The sequence below is a fragment of the Protopterus annectens genome, chromosome 6.part0 (genome assembly GCF_019279795.1).
Source record: "Protopterus annectens isolate FY-2018-M chromosome 6.part0, PAN1.0, whole genome shotgun sequence".
Lineage (NCBI taxonomy): Eukaryota > Metazoa > Chordata > Ceratodontiformes > Protopteridae > Protopterus > Protopterus annectens.
Window position 1 is genome coordinate 937,986,940 of NC_056737.1, and position 15,836 is coordinate 938,002,775.

Genomic DNA, 15,836 nt, shown 5'->3' on the forward strand with positions numbered 1-15,836 from the left:
TGTCCTTCACCAATACCCCCTTTGATGGCTCCTCTCTCTTTGGGCCTCAGGTGAAAGACACACTTACCAGGTACCAGCAGGAAGACAAGACGCTCTCTGATGTCGGAGTCCGTTTTTCCACTCCTACCAGACCATACCCAAAGGGTCAGAAGGGTGGAAAAATGTGGTTTTGAAAATCTCAGGGACCCTTGCCTGATGCACGTGGTGAATTTTCCCCCAGGGGCAGGAGGGGAATAATAACGGCAGACGCCGCCCTCGTGGCAGAGGTGGTCCACAAAATCAGGGTGACAGAGATGCGTTCTCTTCCAAACCCTATCAACATCCCTGAAGGGATGCCTGACTGCTCATCTCTGGAGGCAGTCAGGGGGAAGGCTTTCATTGTACCCACTCGCCTGGCAAAATATTACAAAAGACAAATGGATACAAGCCATTATATCCCCCTTTTGTTTCGAAAAAAATCCATCCCAGATGTGTTCCACCCAATCTAAGGGATCAGGCAGTCACAAAAGTTTTAAGACTGCTAGAAAAAAGAGCCATCCAGGAAGTCCCTGCAGACCAAGTGGGATCCGGAACTTACTCAAGATTCTTTTTAGTGCCCAAAAAGACAGGGAACTGGACACCAATTCTGGATCTCAGCAGATTAAACAAATCTGTACAAAAAGAAAAGTTCCGGATGGTAACACTGCAGTCCATTCTCCCCTTTCTGGGTCAGGACAATTGGATGTCCTCCATAGATCTTCAGGACATGTACTATCATATAAAAATGGACAGACGGTCCAGGAGATTTCTATGCTTCCGGCTAGGGGCCAGTCATTACCAATTCAGAGCTCTGCTCTTTGGTCTCACCACAGCCCTCAGGGTGTTCACCAAATGCATGGCAGTAGTCACGGCTCACCAGAGACGTCTAGGATTCCAGGTGTTTCCTTATCTGGACAATTGGCTCGTCACTGCTACCACCAGGCAACAACTTATAGAGGCACGAGATTACACCATCACATCCTGTGCTCAACTAGGCATCACAATAAACTTTGAAAAAACTGCCTTGTTGCCCTGTCAGTCTATTACATACATAGGAGCAGAGCTAAACACAAGAAAAATGATTGTAAAATTGCCTCAGGAAAGAGTTTCCATTATTCGAAAACAGGTGTCACTTCTCCTTAGGAGCAAAAGAATTCAAGTCAAATATGTTCTTCAAGCTCTAGGGTTCATGGCAGCAGCCATTCTTCTAGTTCCCTTAGCATGCTTTCACATGAGAATCCTTCAGTGGCTTCTTTGCACACAATGGTCCTTCCAGGAATTACACGTCTCACATGATGCTAATTACTGAATCTTGCAAAAGACACCTTTCCTGGTGGATGGTCTTCCCCACTAGTTACTCAGGGCAGACCTTTCATGGAACCCCATCCGGTCACCACAGTGACTACCGACGCTTCCCTGATAGGGTGGGGGGGCATTATCTAGGGGAAGACAGTCCAAGGCACTTGGCAACCTCATGAGTACCACTTGCACATCAAGGTCCTGGAGATAAGAGCGGTGGTCCTAGCGTTGCAAGCTCTTCAAGACTCTTTCCCTGCCGGGACTATTGCGATACAGACTGAGAATATGTCAGTGGTTTGGTGCATAAACAAACAGGGTGGAACCAGATCTTACCCCTTGTGCCGAGAGGCCCTCAGACTGTGGCAATGGGCGATTTCCTCCCAATGTTTTCTGACAGCAATGCGTATCCCTGGGACATCCAACGTAATAGCGGACAGGCTCAGCAGGGTTATCCACATGCCTCAGAAGTGGTCTCTGAAACAGGAAATTGTGGATCTTATTTTCCGCAAATGGGTTCAGCCTTGCTGCAGTCTCTTTGCCTCTCCCCTCAACAACAAATGCAGCAGCTACTTCTCCCTTGTTCCTCCTTCAGGTCAGACACCCAGGGACAGTCTAGTCCACGATTGGCCTCAGGGACTCCTTTATGCATTTCCCCCCTTCCCCTAATTCCAAAAGTCATTCAGAAAGCAAAATCATTGGGTTGCAAAATGATCCTCATTGCCCCCTGTTGGCCTTGACAGATATGGTTTCCTTTCCTTCAACCCCACCTTCTAGCCCAGCCTTGGATTCTGGACTCAGTACCGGACCTCTTGATTCATCAGTCAGGCGGGCTACACCAATCCCTCCAATCTCTCAAGCTCACAGCTTGGTTACTCCACTTCCAATCCTAGCCAGGCTCCCCAATATTTCCCCAACAGTGTGTGATATTATTGTTTCCTCCAATAAGACAAATACAAGGAAAGTCTATGCTAGCAAATGGAAAAAATTCTCTTACTGGGCAGAATCCAGGAATTTAGTTCCTTTTACAGCTCATGTACATGAGATTTCGGATTTCTTAGCAAAACTGTTTCATTCTGGTGCAGTGGCTGCTACCATCAGAGTACAACTAGCTGCCATTTCAGATTTTTACATCGGAGTTTCAAATTCCAGCATAATGTCTCACAAACTCTGTAAGGCCTTCATGAGAGGTACATCTCTACTTAGACCCCCAGTGAAAGAGCCCCTTCCACCTTGGGATCTCAATTTAGTTCCGGCCTCCTTGATACTGCCACCCTTTGAACCAGCAGCTTCATGTTCCTTGAAATTTCTTTCTTGGAAAACTCTCTTCTTAGTTGCTTTTACTTCTGGCAGACATGTTTCAGAACTTCATGCACTATGTGTTCGCCCTCCATACCTAGTTTTTCACAAAGACATAGTTTCTCTCCCTTCATGAGAGGTACATCTCTACTTAGACCCCCAGTGAAAGAGCCCCTTCCACCTTGGGATCTCAATTTAGTTCCGGCCTCCTTGATACTGCCACCCTTTGAACCAGCAGCTTCATGTTCCTTGAAATTTCTTTCTTGGAAAACTCTCTTCTTAGTTGCTTTTACTTCTGGCAGACATGTTTCAGAACTTCATGCACTATGTGTTCGCCCTCCATACCTAGTTTTTCACAAAGACATAGTTTCTCTGAGAACCAACCCAGCTTTTCTACCTACAATTTGTGCAGAACACAATTTGAATCAATCAATTGAACTTCTTGTACTTTTCCCTAATCATTCCAACAATGCAGAATACAGATTACACCAATTGGATGTGCATAGACAACTGTGTTTCTATCTCCATAGAACTAAAGAGATGAGAAAATCAGATCAGTTGTTCTTTTCATTTGCTAACAACATACAAGGCCTTCCAGTTTCTAAAGTAACATTATCAAAATGGTTATCAGACGCCATAGCCTATACCTACCATTTGAGACAAAAAGATCTTTCAGCAAAACCCAAAGGTCATTCAACCAGGTCAGTAGCTACTTCGGTAGTGTTTCAATCTAGATTGCCCATAGATTCAGTTTGTGCAGCAGCTACTTGGGCAGATCCTCATACATTCATTTCTCATTACAAAGTAGATGTGGTCTCCCGGGGCAGGGCTTCCTTTTGTTCTACGGTTCTGAAGAGTCTATTCCAATGGGCCACCCAGGATTGAGGTGCTAGGGACGCTGTCCCATCCAGCAAGAATGAAGACGAGATTGGACAACTTAACATAAAGAAGTTATGTACCTACCATAACATTCCATGTTAGTTGTCCTTCATCTCGCCTTCCTTCTTGCGTCCCTCCCTCCTTCCCCCTTCCTCGAGGATTGAGAGGAGTTTCTCAATGGTTTCACTGGCTAATTTGTTTTGTTATTAGTTGTTTCCCAAGCAAACCATGACAGTTATCTGTATATCCAGGTTTATTAATGGATTATCTTCTATAATTATGTCTAGTGTGAGCTATCTCAAATGAAATCTGGGTAGCTGACGCTGGGCATTCTGGGATAAGGGGTAGCCTCGAGCCAGTAAAGAGCTCTCAAGCTATAGTAAGTGGCCGGGTCGGAGCCAAGGATCGGCTCCGGACCCATCCGGCAAGATGAAGGACAACTAACATGGAACGTTATGGTAGGTACACAACTTCTTTTTCTTGCGCATCCATTGGCCATGGTCACCATGGATGCCTCCTTTCTTAGATGGGGGGAGCATTTCAAAGGGGGGACAGTTAATGGGACCTGGTCTTCCGCAGTGGCCAGTATTCACATACATTTTCTAGAGATGAGGGCTGTCTTCCTCGCATTGCAGGCCTTTCAAGATGCCCTTCTCAGTGGTGTGATTTTGATCCAGATGGACGATATGTCTGTCATTTGTTATCTGAACAAATGGGAAAAACATGTTATTGTCATCGATGCTGAGAGACCATGAGAGTTGGGCAATGGGCGATCTCATCTCAACAGTTTCTGATTCCAAAGCACATCCTGGGGAGGTCCAATATTCTGGCAGAATGTCTAAGTTGGAATACTGTTTTACCTCATGAGTGGTCTCTGAATCCAAGAGCAGCAGCTTAGATTTTTTGTCACTGGGGCAATGTTGAATGCTTCAAATACAATTGGTTTAGACTTTGATTTCCATTTTCTAGTAATTTTTTTTTGGCAACCAACAGAATTAAACTTAATAAGGCCTTTCAATGTCTTGGCTATTCAGATACTGTGTCCCAGCTCAAAAAATAAAATCTTTAGTTACAGCCATTTGCTCGCCCAATGTTTCTGACAGACTACTCTGTAGGGAATGTTTAAATCTGCCAACTCATTACACTCCAAAAACACGTTCCCAGTTGTCTCTTTCTTCTACATCACACCTCTAACATTTGCTATCCCCCTGTGTAAAATTCTTTGAAGTTATCTTGGGATATAAAAGTATCAATGTGAACACTTCCAAGCAAAGATCCTAAACCTTCTGGACTTTGTTGCATACTTAGGAAAAATACATATGTCCTGTCATTATTCTCTTGTAAATTGCTTTTCCAATCTCTTGTCCCAATCTTTTTAACCTCCTCTAATAGATTCTTATAGTTAAAATACAATATGTTATATACTGTAGTAATTCTACCTTGTCTAACACCAACTTCTATTCTAGATCTTACTAAAAACCCCACCAGAGCAGGTCTTTCACTTAAGATTCCACTGTCCCTTTTTTTTTTGCCTATACTCTGATATCAATCCCTGGTAGAGAAGAAAGTCTATAGCCTACAGTCGAGATGTCTTCTTGTCCTCATCCCTCTCTGTTACCTTTCCCTCTCTAGTTATTTGCTTCCAATACCTTTGTTCATTTGCCAGTTTTCTCCAGTAAATTACAGCCCTCTTGTCTATTCTGTACCCATATTTGTAGACATCCCTTTTGGCAAAATTGCATTTCTTCATTTTCGTGTTGGTTTAGTTCTTACGATACGATCTACTACTTTATTAATGTAATGTTTTTTATGGTTGTTATTATTCGCCTTAAGAATCTTTATCCAAAATTCCACTCTGTTTCTTGAACTTCCTCCTGCTTCATCATCATATCTTGTCATTTTGAAATATAACCTTCTGCTTGTGTTATATATATGAGCCTTAACTGTGTAGCTCTAAAATATCCCTTCAAATCAGGTAAACCTAAATCACCTTGTTGTATTTGCAGGATCGGTTTATCCCACTTATGTCTTGTATTCTTCCCCTTCCAGATAAATTCTTTCAACTCTTTATTAACTATTGCCCACAACTTCTTTTCTTTGATAAAACTATGCTTGACCCGTTTATAAGGCTAACGATATTAAAAACATCTTCACTGCTTGTTTCTTACTATCCATAGCCATAAATAAGAGTTTTCAGTTTCACAGTTTTTGTATTATCTTTTGTTTAGTCTCTTCCCACATATCCTTAGCTGCCATAACATAAGCCTTTTTAATCCACATTCCTAAATACTTCATCTTATTGTGTCCTCTGTAAGCATGGGTATTGCTGAACCAATTTGTGTGTGGATGTGTAATTTACACTTGTAGTCTTTGTTCTGTCTTCATTAATTTTATATCCTGAAAAAATACTTGAATCAGTTTCAAAATGTTCCACAACAATGAGATGTCCTTTTCTGGATTTATCAGGTACAAAATAATATCTGCAAATAAGGGCAACTTTTCTTGATTACCATACCAATTCTAACATTGTTTTTCTGAGTTCCCATTTTCTTCAGCAATGGCTATAAATATAAAGGAAATAAAAGCGAAAGAGGATACCCTTATCTGGTTCATTTGTTCAAACACAAGTTATCAAGGAGGGACCCTCTCTCTTTAATTCTTGCCTCCAATCCTTCATATATCCTCCCAGTTAACCTTATTATTGTTTCAGTGAATGCAAATGCTTCCATTGCCCTACTCATATATATCCTAGCTTACTCTGTTGAATGCTTTCTGTGCATCATGAGCCACCAAAACAGTGATATTTTCTTGCATTCTGCTTCTTGATTATCATTGTTCTGTTATTGTTGTTAAATGTTTGCCTCCCCTCCACAAAACCTTATTGATCCATATCTATCAATTTTTGCAAAAACTATGCCATATGTTTAGCTAATCTGGACATAAACATTTTATAACCATGGTTTAAAATTAAAATGGGTTGGCATGAGGCCGTGTCTGAAGGGTATTTACAGCCACTACAACTTTTTTTCTACGATGTTAATGCTTCCCCTCCTTTTAAAATACTGTTAAACAGTATCTTCCAGATCTTTATCACTTTCTTCCTTCCTAACTTCCAAGCTTCCACAGCAGTAGCATCTGTTGTTGATGTTCCTGAAGATTGATTATATCACTGTTTTCATCTGATCCCTTCCTATCTTAACTGTTAGTTGTTGAGCCTCATCTGCGTCTGACCTTGGCATAATTAAGCATTCCATAAATATTTCCCATTTTTGCTCTTTCTTGATTTCCACATTTCTCTGCTTTACACAGTTTTTTTTTTCATAAAAGTTCTGAAATATCTGTAAAACGTCTACAGGATCTCTGGTTATTTTCTTGTTATAGGCTCCCTAAGTTTGGCAGTAACGCAGTTTTTGTGCTTTGGAGTTAATATCAAAAATAGTTGCATAACAGCAATCTTTCTAAACTAATGCATATTATCCAGATACACCCTTATTTTCTCTTTAGACCTGTACATTTTCACTTCTTCTTGTTCTGTGAAATTCTCCTTATTCTGCAATACTTTAACCTTTGTCACCCTGTCTAAGTAATTCCCATTTCTTCTTAACCATATCTGTTTTATTTCTACCCTGTTTTTAAACTCCCATTTTCATTTTATACCAATCACTAACTATAACTTCTGAAGATATTTCTATCTCCCCTAATAACACTCAATTTCCACTAACCATTCCTTAAATTCTTCTCTTTTTAACAGGTAGTGGGAAAGCGTCAGGGTCTTATTATCCTGCATTTTTATCTTAGTTTTTATTGGTGCATGATCTGAAATAGTTATTGGATGGTCTCAAGGCTGTCAATTAAATTAAAATGTTTCTCTGAAATATAATTTTTGTCTAGTCCAACCCAGTTATTTTTTACCTTGGAGAATAATATGTAAATTCTTTCCATTTCCTACTACTGAATTCACATCTTCCATACTAAATATTTTCATATTTTTTTCAGATATCGACTCTCTTTTGTTATATTTTTCATTCTAGGTCCCCTTGATACAGCCTCACTATAGGAAATCAAATTCCAGTCCCCTCTTTTCCCTGCTGAAAACTTATTATTTCTTAAAAAAATTTCTTAATGTCCATGATAGCAGTTTTTGGTGGAATATAATATATGTCTGCATAATCCTCCTCCCTGGCCAATGACCCCTAACTACCACAAATTTACCGTTAGTGTCTTTTTCCTCTTCTATCACTATTGGAACCCATTTAGCAGTTGGTATATACTTTCTCCCCTTCTCTTTTTTCCCTGATATTCTGCTGAATATTCATATTGAAATCCATTTTATCAAATTCACATGCTAATTTCCTTCCAAATGTGTCTTCTGCAGCATTGCTGTTTGCACTGTTTGCACTATGCATTTCTGAATATAATTCAGTATTCTTTCTTTTTTCTCTGTACCTGTAAGGCCATTTGCATTCCAAGATAATTTGGCTAGCATAGCCATGATGAAAATAATCTATTATCTGCACCTGTTGTAAACAGCAGTTTTTTGAATTTATATTTCCATTTGTGTTACATGCACACACCAGTATTTGGCAAGTTGATCTTTTGTATTGTTTCTTCTCATATCCATTTGAAACTGTCACATTGTTCAGTCTTTTTTTATAATGAAAACTATCAAACACAAAACTTAACATGTTTCCAAAACACCCCCAGTCCCTATTAATTTAGTATAAACACATAAAACTATGTACATCTTTGAAAAATGAAGTTTAACCCTCCAGATAGGAACAGTTGCCCCAAATCAACAGCAAGTATCCACAGGCATTACCTAACCTAAAACTAAGGTTACCATGCTACAGCTTGTGTTCACACTTGCACTGATTGCTGTTTGTTCTTTTCTTATCTCTTTTCCCTTCCTAGATGAGAAAAACAGTTTGTATGCTTTCATTAAACATTAACTTTTAGCTCCAAGAAAAAATGCACTGGCTATGTTTAAGTAGAACTAAACTGTACACTGTTCTGTTATATACATTAAAGTATTCAGGCTGCTAGGGAAGCTGCTATTTCTTATTCAGTTCCCATAAACCGTATGTTTCACTTAACTGCTTGCCATTGTAGCCTTACATTTTGCATTTCCCTCAGCCAGGAATGCTCAGAAGTCTCAAGATTAATTGTTTTCACCTATAGACTGTTTCTATGGAAAAGTACTCCGCAATTAATCTTTATAATTTTCACTCAGATCAGAATGTACAGCTGCCTTCAGCTTCATATTTCTTAACTTCCACCAAACATTTGCTAATTAATTAAAAAAGCTATATCTTTGCATTTGAAAGAAACTTAACCTTTCTCATGGCTTTCATCATTTTGTCTTATTTTTAAAGCCTACTTGCTCACAAAACACTTGTTTATAGCTTATGCTAAAGGCATGAATCTAGGTATTCACCCTTGTAAAAATAAGATAAAATATCTTTGTTCTACATATAATATAATAAGTTCACTTTTACATCCCTCCCCACCCCAGCAGCCCAAGATCACAGCATATTAACATCAAATGTTTTTGTCTAGCCTTTCTTCTCTTGTTCTTTTAGTCTATTGTAAAGTCTATATTTCTTACAACTATAAAGGGTACTTGTTTATGTTTAATATCTCTAACTGGTACGGTAGTCAATGAAAAGACCCCCCCACCCCACACACACACACACACACACACACACACACACACACACACACAACATTCCTCTGACTGTACAGTACACAAAACTGTTTTACTATTACTATTTATAACCTGCAGTTTATATTATGAAATGTTTTATACAAATATGAATATGAACAAAAATTGTTTTACTTACCTGTTTCACATTTACTGCAATTTTAGACATTAATGACATAAAGTGAAGTATATCCTTTACAGTCCACCAGCAAGTTTTACAAAGTCAACAAAAGTCCAGTCTTTTTCAGCCACTTGGTCAGTAAAATAAAATTTATATTGATATTCACAAACATTAAATTTACAAAACTTGTACTGAGACTTTGCAGATATATGAGTGGTATATAAGATATGTAGGAGTAATGTAAGAAATACAGTAGAGTGAGGTATTAGAGGACGTAAGCAGTGTTAACAGAGAAGTATTAATGGAGTAGTACATTGGTTTTCTAATTAGAAGTAGGTATAGTAATTTAAGAAGTACAGTATATAAGAAGTACAATAAAGTGAGGTATTAGAATGGGATAAGCAAGTTAAGTGATTTAGTGCTTTAAAGGGAGGTATACGAAAGTTGATGAAGTGTGTTATGGAGCTCTGTCCTAGATGAAGAGCAGGGAGAAAGCCAGGAGGCAGATAGGAGATCTTTTAGTAATGGTTTGAAAAGTTGAAGGTGTGTGATAGACCTGATTGGTGTAGGAATTTTATTCCAAGTTCTAGCTACACTTTTGGAATAGAGACTAACCCCAGCAGCCCTTTGTGGCTTGTAGATATCAAGCAGTCATTTGTTATTTGACCAAAGAGGATAACTTGGAAAATAATATCGGAGTAGGGGTCTAATTGCTGGGGAAGCAGATGGGGTAGGGATGATTTTATGGGTTAAGGTGAGCTTCAGTATAAGATAGGTGGTGAGAAAGCTCAAGCCAGTTTAAGTGTTTTAATGCTAAACAGTGGAGGGTTTGCTGCAAGTGAATCTGACAACTTATCGTATTGTTCAAGTTTAGAACTAAGTGAGGCTTGTAGATTGGTCATAATAAGAGTTCCATAATGGAGACGGGGTAGGAGGTAAGTGGTAACTAGAGTTACCTTGGTAGAGTCTGTAAGGAGTTTCTTTACTCTACATAGGTCGCCTAGTTTTTAATGTTTTTTTTTTAATGCTATTGTGGATATGTAAAATCAAATTTAAGGTTGTCATTCATTGGCATGTCAAGTAGTTTTGTTTGTGGGGTAACTTCAATCATAATAGCATTTAAGGAAGAAATTTTAAAGTTGTTTTTTTTTCATGGAAATGGGATGTGAAAACAGAGAAGTAATTTAGTTTTTTTAAGGGGGGATTAGTAGCAGGTGATTATCTTGTAGCCAGCTTTCAACAGAATTAAAGGCTTCTTGAGTAGTTCTCTGAAGATGTATTAGGTTGTCGGAAAAGCATATTAGCGTAGAATCATCAGAATATTGTATGAGGGAAGCTTGCTGAGAGGGTTTATGTAAATTGTTAGTGAATGCATTAAAGAGTCGAAGGCTGAGAATGGAGCCCTGTGGCACACCAGTACTGACAGGAAGGAGGGGAGAAAACATAGAGAGCCATTTAACAAGACTGGTATCTATCAGTTAAGTAGTTGTTAAACCATAGTAGTTTAGGTTGTGATAGCCTGAGGTAAGACAGTTGGTAGAAGAATTTTTGGTGAGAGACTATTCAAAAAGCTTTAAAGAGATAAAGGAATACAGAGGAAATAAGTTTTCTTTGTCTCTGGCTTTAATAGTATCTGTGAAAGTTAATAAAGCAGTGGTATTGCTATGAGTGTGTCTAAAACCATGTTGTGTGTGTCAGGAGCTTTTCTTGAAGAATATGTTGAAGTTGCTTTGAAGTTGTTTGTGAATGCACTTCTGCAGAATTCTTGATAAAGGGGATAATATAGTGATAGGTCTGAAATTTGTTGTATCAGATAAGATTTCTCATTTTTGAAGGGAAATGATGATTTATTTCATAGAAAAGGAACGTATGATTCCTCAATAGATCTGTAATTAGAAGAGACACATGATAGGCTATGGAACTGACAGCCAGCTTGAAGTATTCTACAGGGAGATTATCTACTGAAGGAGAACAGGGTTTCAGTTTAAGAAGTAAAGATTTGCTGTAGGAGGTTGGGATGGGTTTTATGGTGAAATAGTAGATGTTTGCTGGCCGAGGAGAAAGCATGTCAGGATAGTTGGGAGGAAATTCTTTAGTAAGGTCTTTAATGTTTTCTATAAAATGTGTGTTAAATTGAGCAGTGGAGGGAGAGTTATTTGGATCAGGGTTAGGAGTGGTGAATGTTTCAGGGTGTTGTGCATTATTAATAGACCAGAATTTTTTAGGGTGGGAAGACTGATTTAGTAAAGGGGTTAGTGAAGTAGATTTTCATGTCTGCGATAATCTGGCTTTTGATATGGTTAGAGAGTTCTTTAAAGTGTTGTAGATTTTGGGGAGATCTGTATTTTAACTATTCTTTCTGAGCCCTATCTCTTTTATACATTAGGTGTCTGCTTTGAGTGGATAACCAAGGAGTATGGTTATTTTTTCTTCTTTTTCTTTTAGTTGGAGTCAAACTATTGAGGGTTTTCAAGAACAGTAGAATGTTTATCAGGTTAGATCAGTTAAAGGAGCTTCATTTTTTTTTAAATTAGAGGGGTTATGGAAAGTTCTAAGGAAGTGTTTGACATGATGGATACAGAGTCTGTTTGCATATACAGTGACGTGATCACTGAGGGAATTGGAGAAGGTGCCACTGGAGACATACTTAGTGGAATCAGACACCAGTATCCAGTCGAGAACTGAGCCAGTGTTTTTGGGATAGTTATAATGTGTGGGGTAGGAAGTGATTTGAGTCAATCCAAATAGGTTTATGCTAGTTGGATATTTTGTGAGATAATCTGGCAATCAAAAGTAACGTCACCTAGGACTATCTTTTCATTAGAAGTTTTATGTGAGATCCAGTTTAGTTAGTTTTTTGGGGTTGTAGCATTATTATCTAGGGGGAATATAGAGTACTATAATGCATAGTTGCTTATGGTTATTTAGTTTTAAGATGGGAGATGAGGAGTTCAGCATCATGGAATTTGGGAATAGGTTTATTGTAGTGTAGGATTTCAAGATAGACAGGGTATAGTAAAGCTACTCTACCACCTGTTTTGGGGTTCTGTCAGTCCTGATGATATTATAACCAGGGAGATATATTTTGGAGTGAAGTACATGGGGTTTTAGCCATGTTTCAGTTAAAGCAAGAGTATGCGGTGTGTTGTGGGAAAATCCAAGCATGGAGTTCTGAAATTTATTATGGATGCTACCAGTACTTAAGGAAATTAATTAATTGAAGCTGCTTGGGTGAGTTTGATATAGGTGGGTTGGGGTTTGATGGTTTTGGCGATGGTGGTGTGGTTCCCGTTTTGAAAGTAGATGGGTGGGCTGAGTGGGGGGGGTGGCTTGGGATGAGTTTTGGAGGCTATTGGGGAGTCAGGGTGGAAGAAGGAGCTGGGGTTGGGATGAATATCCCCACAGAGTGGTAAAACGAGAGAAAAAATTATGTTTGGTAAGCTTGTTTTGGTTTAACTGTAACAGTTTTATTTTGGTTTGGTAGGTGTAAGGGTTTAGTAATCTGAATTTGAAGGAAAGATTGGATGAGTCTTTATATGTACTGGAAGTGAAAAGTGGGGTAATTTAGATAGAGTTGGAGCAGATAGTGGGAGAAATATGTACAAGATTGAGTGATGTATAAGTTGTAAAGTGATAAAACAGAGAGTAAGTATGCAGTCATATTTAAGAGAAACATGTTATGTAGCTTTGTAGAGAAATATGTCAAAGAAAGAGGAGCTAGAACATTGGGGAATGAATATTGGCTGGGTTAAGAGTGGATAGCTGAGTGAATGAACCGTGTAAGTTGTGATCATTGTGGTTAGTAAATATAAGAGAGGAAAGAAAGCTAAAGTGCTTAAATGCAGACTGATGGTTTAGGAATTGTGTGTGTATTATTTTGCCCAGGGTATGTCTATATTTATGTGTATACCTTTAAAAAGGGTGGGAAGTAGGTGGAGATCTAGATAGAGAACAGCTCATATAAATGTAATGCCGCGAGGGGTGGCTGGGGAATTACGTCTGAGTGCATTTCATTTATTTTTTTCTCTAAAATACTGGAAGCCGTCTCTTGAACCAGAGCTGAAGCTTAAACTACTTTTTGCTGTATGGCTGCAGAATCCATACAAGACACTGTTTTTTTCTTCACCTCTTCTTGTTGCTTTTCTTTCAAGTTTTCTAAATTTCTTCCTTGCTGGCATCCAGGCAGTGTACCTACTAGCCAGTAACTGACTTTTACTCCAAAAACTGTATAAATGGCGCTCCTTTTTCTCATTTTCTGTTTGGGGGAGCTAAGTCAATGTGCAGTCATCTTGGAACTCTACCACTGGTGCTGTTTTGAGGAGGTATGCCTGGCTATGTTCTCAGAACCTCCCAGATGTCAAAAATTAGATTTTAAATTCTCCTCTGAAAGAGATTTAGTTTTGGTCCCAGTGCTGCAGAGGTTATCAAAAAGTGTGATGAGAGGGGTAAGATGATTCATGGAATCTCTTAAGATATTTCAGCCCTTCTTTTCCAAATTTTATAAAGGATTTACTAACCTGTCATCCATTTTGGCAATGAACAAAATAAACTGTCTCAGAAAAATGCTGGTAAACTGACATTTTAGAAGAAATGAGAAAGAAGGGTGTTTCAAAAAAGAATACAGGGACCCAGCAAAACCAATGACAGTTCAACAAAGGACCTCCCCCCACAGTCTCTTTTTCGTTCCATAAAGCCTGAATTCCACTTTTCTCTTTGGCGACAGATAGTTTCATACAAATGGGTTTTGAAAATCTTTCATCAAGGTTATAGATGGCAGTGGGAGGAAATTCTTCCTTTCCAGGGGGTAATTCCTCATCCACTGAATCAGACTCCTCTATTTCCCCCAGTCCTTCAACACATGTTGTCTCAGGGTGTGATGGGAGCCAGTTCCTTCTTCCCAGGTTGGGAAAGGTTTTTATTCATGGATGGTTTTAGAGCAAAGAAAATGCTTGGATACCAGTTTTGAATCTCTTTCCTAAACGAAGTTGTGATAGTGCCCAAGTTCATAATGCTATCACTTCGCAACCTGTTACCCCTTTCTCCTTATTTAAGTTTCCTGGTAACACTAGATTGGTTTGCTTGTTTATTATCACATCACTATTCATCCAGACTTCAGCTGTTTCTTAAGGTTGTATGTGTCTGGATTACATTGTCAGTTCTTTGCCTTATCCTTTGGACTATCTACTGCACTAAGAGTGTTCACAAAATATCTAGCTCCAGTTATAGCTCATTGCAGGCTAAAGGGTATTCACATTTTCCATATTTAATGACTTGCTTATCTTTGCAGAGTCTTTTTCAAAGTGTCAAGAATCTTTCACTTGGGTGAGCGATCTCTTACAGAAAGCTGGGATTCTAAGAGAACATTCAGGTTTTTTTTTTTTGACATTGTAGCACAAGACTGTTCATGGGTTGCCTGCTAGACACCTTATGTCAAAAAGCTTTTTTCCACATGTAGAAATAGATCTATACCTAGGTCTTTTTCTGAGATTTTCCATTCCGACTTTGATCACTGAAAGGGAATACATTAAGATTTTGGGTCTCATCGCTTCTATGATCCTCGTGATACCCCTGGTAAAACTCTACATAAGAAAGATACAATAATATCCAAAGTCACTTTGGTCCCAGCACTAACACTGATTATCTTTTCAAATATCAGATCTGGGGTTTGTCAGAAGAGAACTCCCTTATTGGGGACAGCAAATATCCCTGAATCCAGATCTCTCCTTCTCCCCTCCTGAGCCAAGGCAGTCAGTCACCATAGATGCTTCAGGAGGGATAAAAGTGCAAGGTATTTGGGACACCAAGGACATACACAAGCACATAAATAGAAAGGAGATGCTTGCTCTGATCAAGGCACTCAACTTTCTGAATTATATTTTGTCCCCTGGACCTCTTCGGGTTATTACAGACAATACCACAATTCTGTGGTACATCAGAAAGCAAGGAGGATCCAGGTCGTACTCCTTTGCAGACTAGCTATATTAGTTTGGGGTATATCTACAAAGCACAATTCACTCTGTAGGTATCGTACATCCTGTCAGAGCAAAATTGTGTGGTGGCAGACAAGCTGTGCAGGACAAAGGCAAACCTCACAAATGGAAACTTCATCAGGAAGTTTTCCATGATTTGATCCATCTGTGGAGAATCCTCAGGTAGACCTCCTGCTTGAACAATCAGCTGGCAAACTTCTGCTCCAGGACTCCATGCAAGAAGGCCTGGAATACAGATGCCTTTTCCTTTTCTTAAATAGGAATGTTCCTGTATGCTTTCCTACCCTTTCTACTGACATCCAGGGTACTTCTGAAGTGTCACTTCTTTCTGGCCAAGGCAACAGTGGTTCCACTTCCTTTTGGAAATGGCCAGGGGCAATTAATCACAAGCTTCTTGCACAGTGGATCTGCTCATACAAGAACAGGGGATTTTGATGCACCATGACCCCAATCAACATCAACTAACTGCCCAGATGATATAGTCTTTATTCTCTTTAGGCATTTGTTTACCGATGACCTGCAGCAGGTATTA

The 15,836-nt window shown here is 39.1% G+C and overlaps 1 protein-coding gene across 1 annotated transcript in view; it reads left to right on the top strand.

The window, feature by feature from the left end:
* The window catches only part of PPP4R4 (protein phosphatase 4 regulatory subunit 4), a 2,733,238-nt gene that overhangs the window by 1,364,697 nt on the left and 1,352,705 nt on the right, over window positions 1-15,836 (top strand). The gene's annotated exons all lie outside the window — the stretch shown is intronic.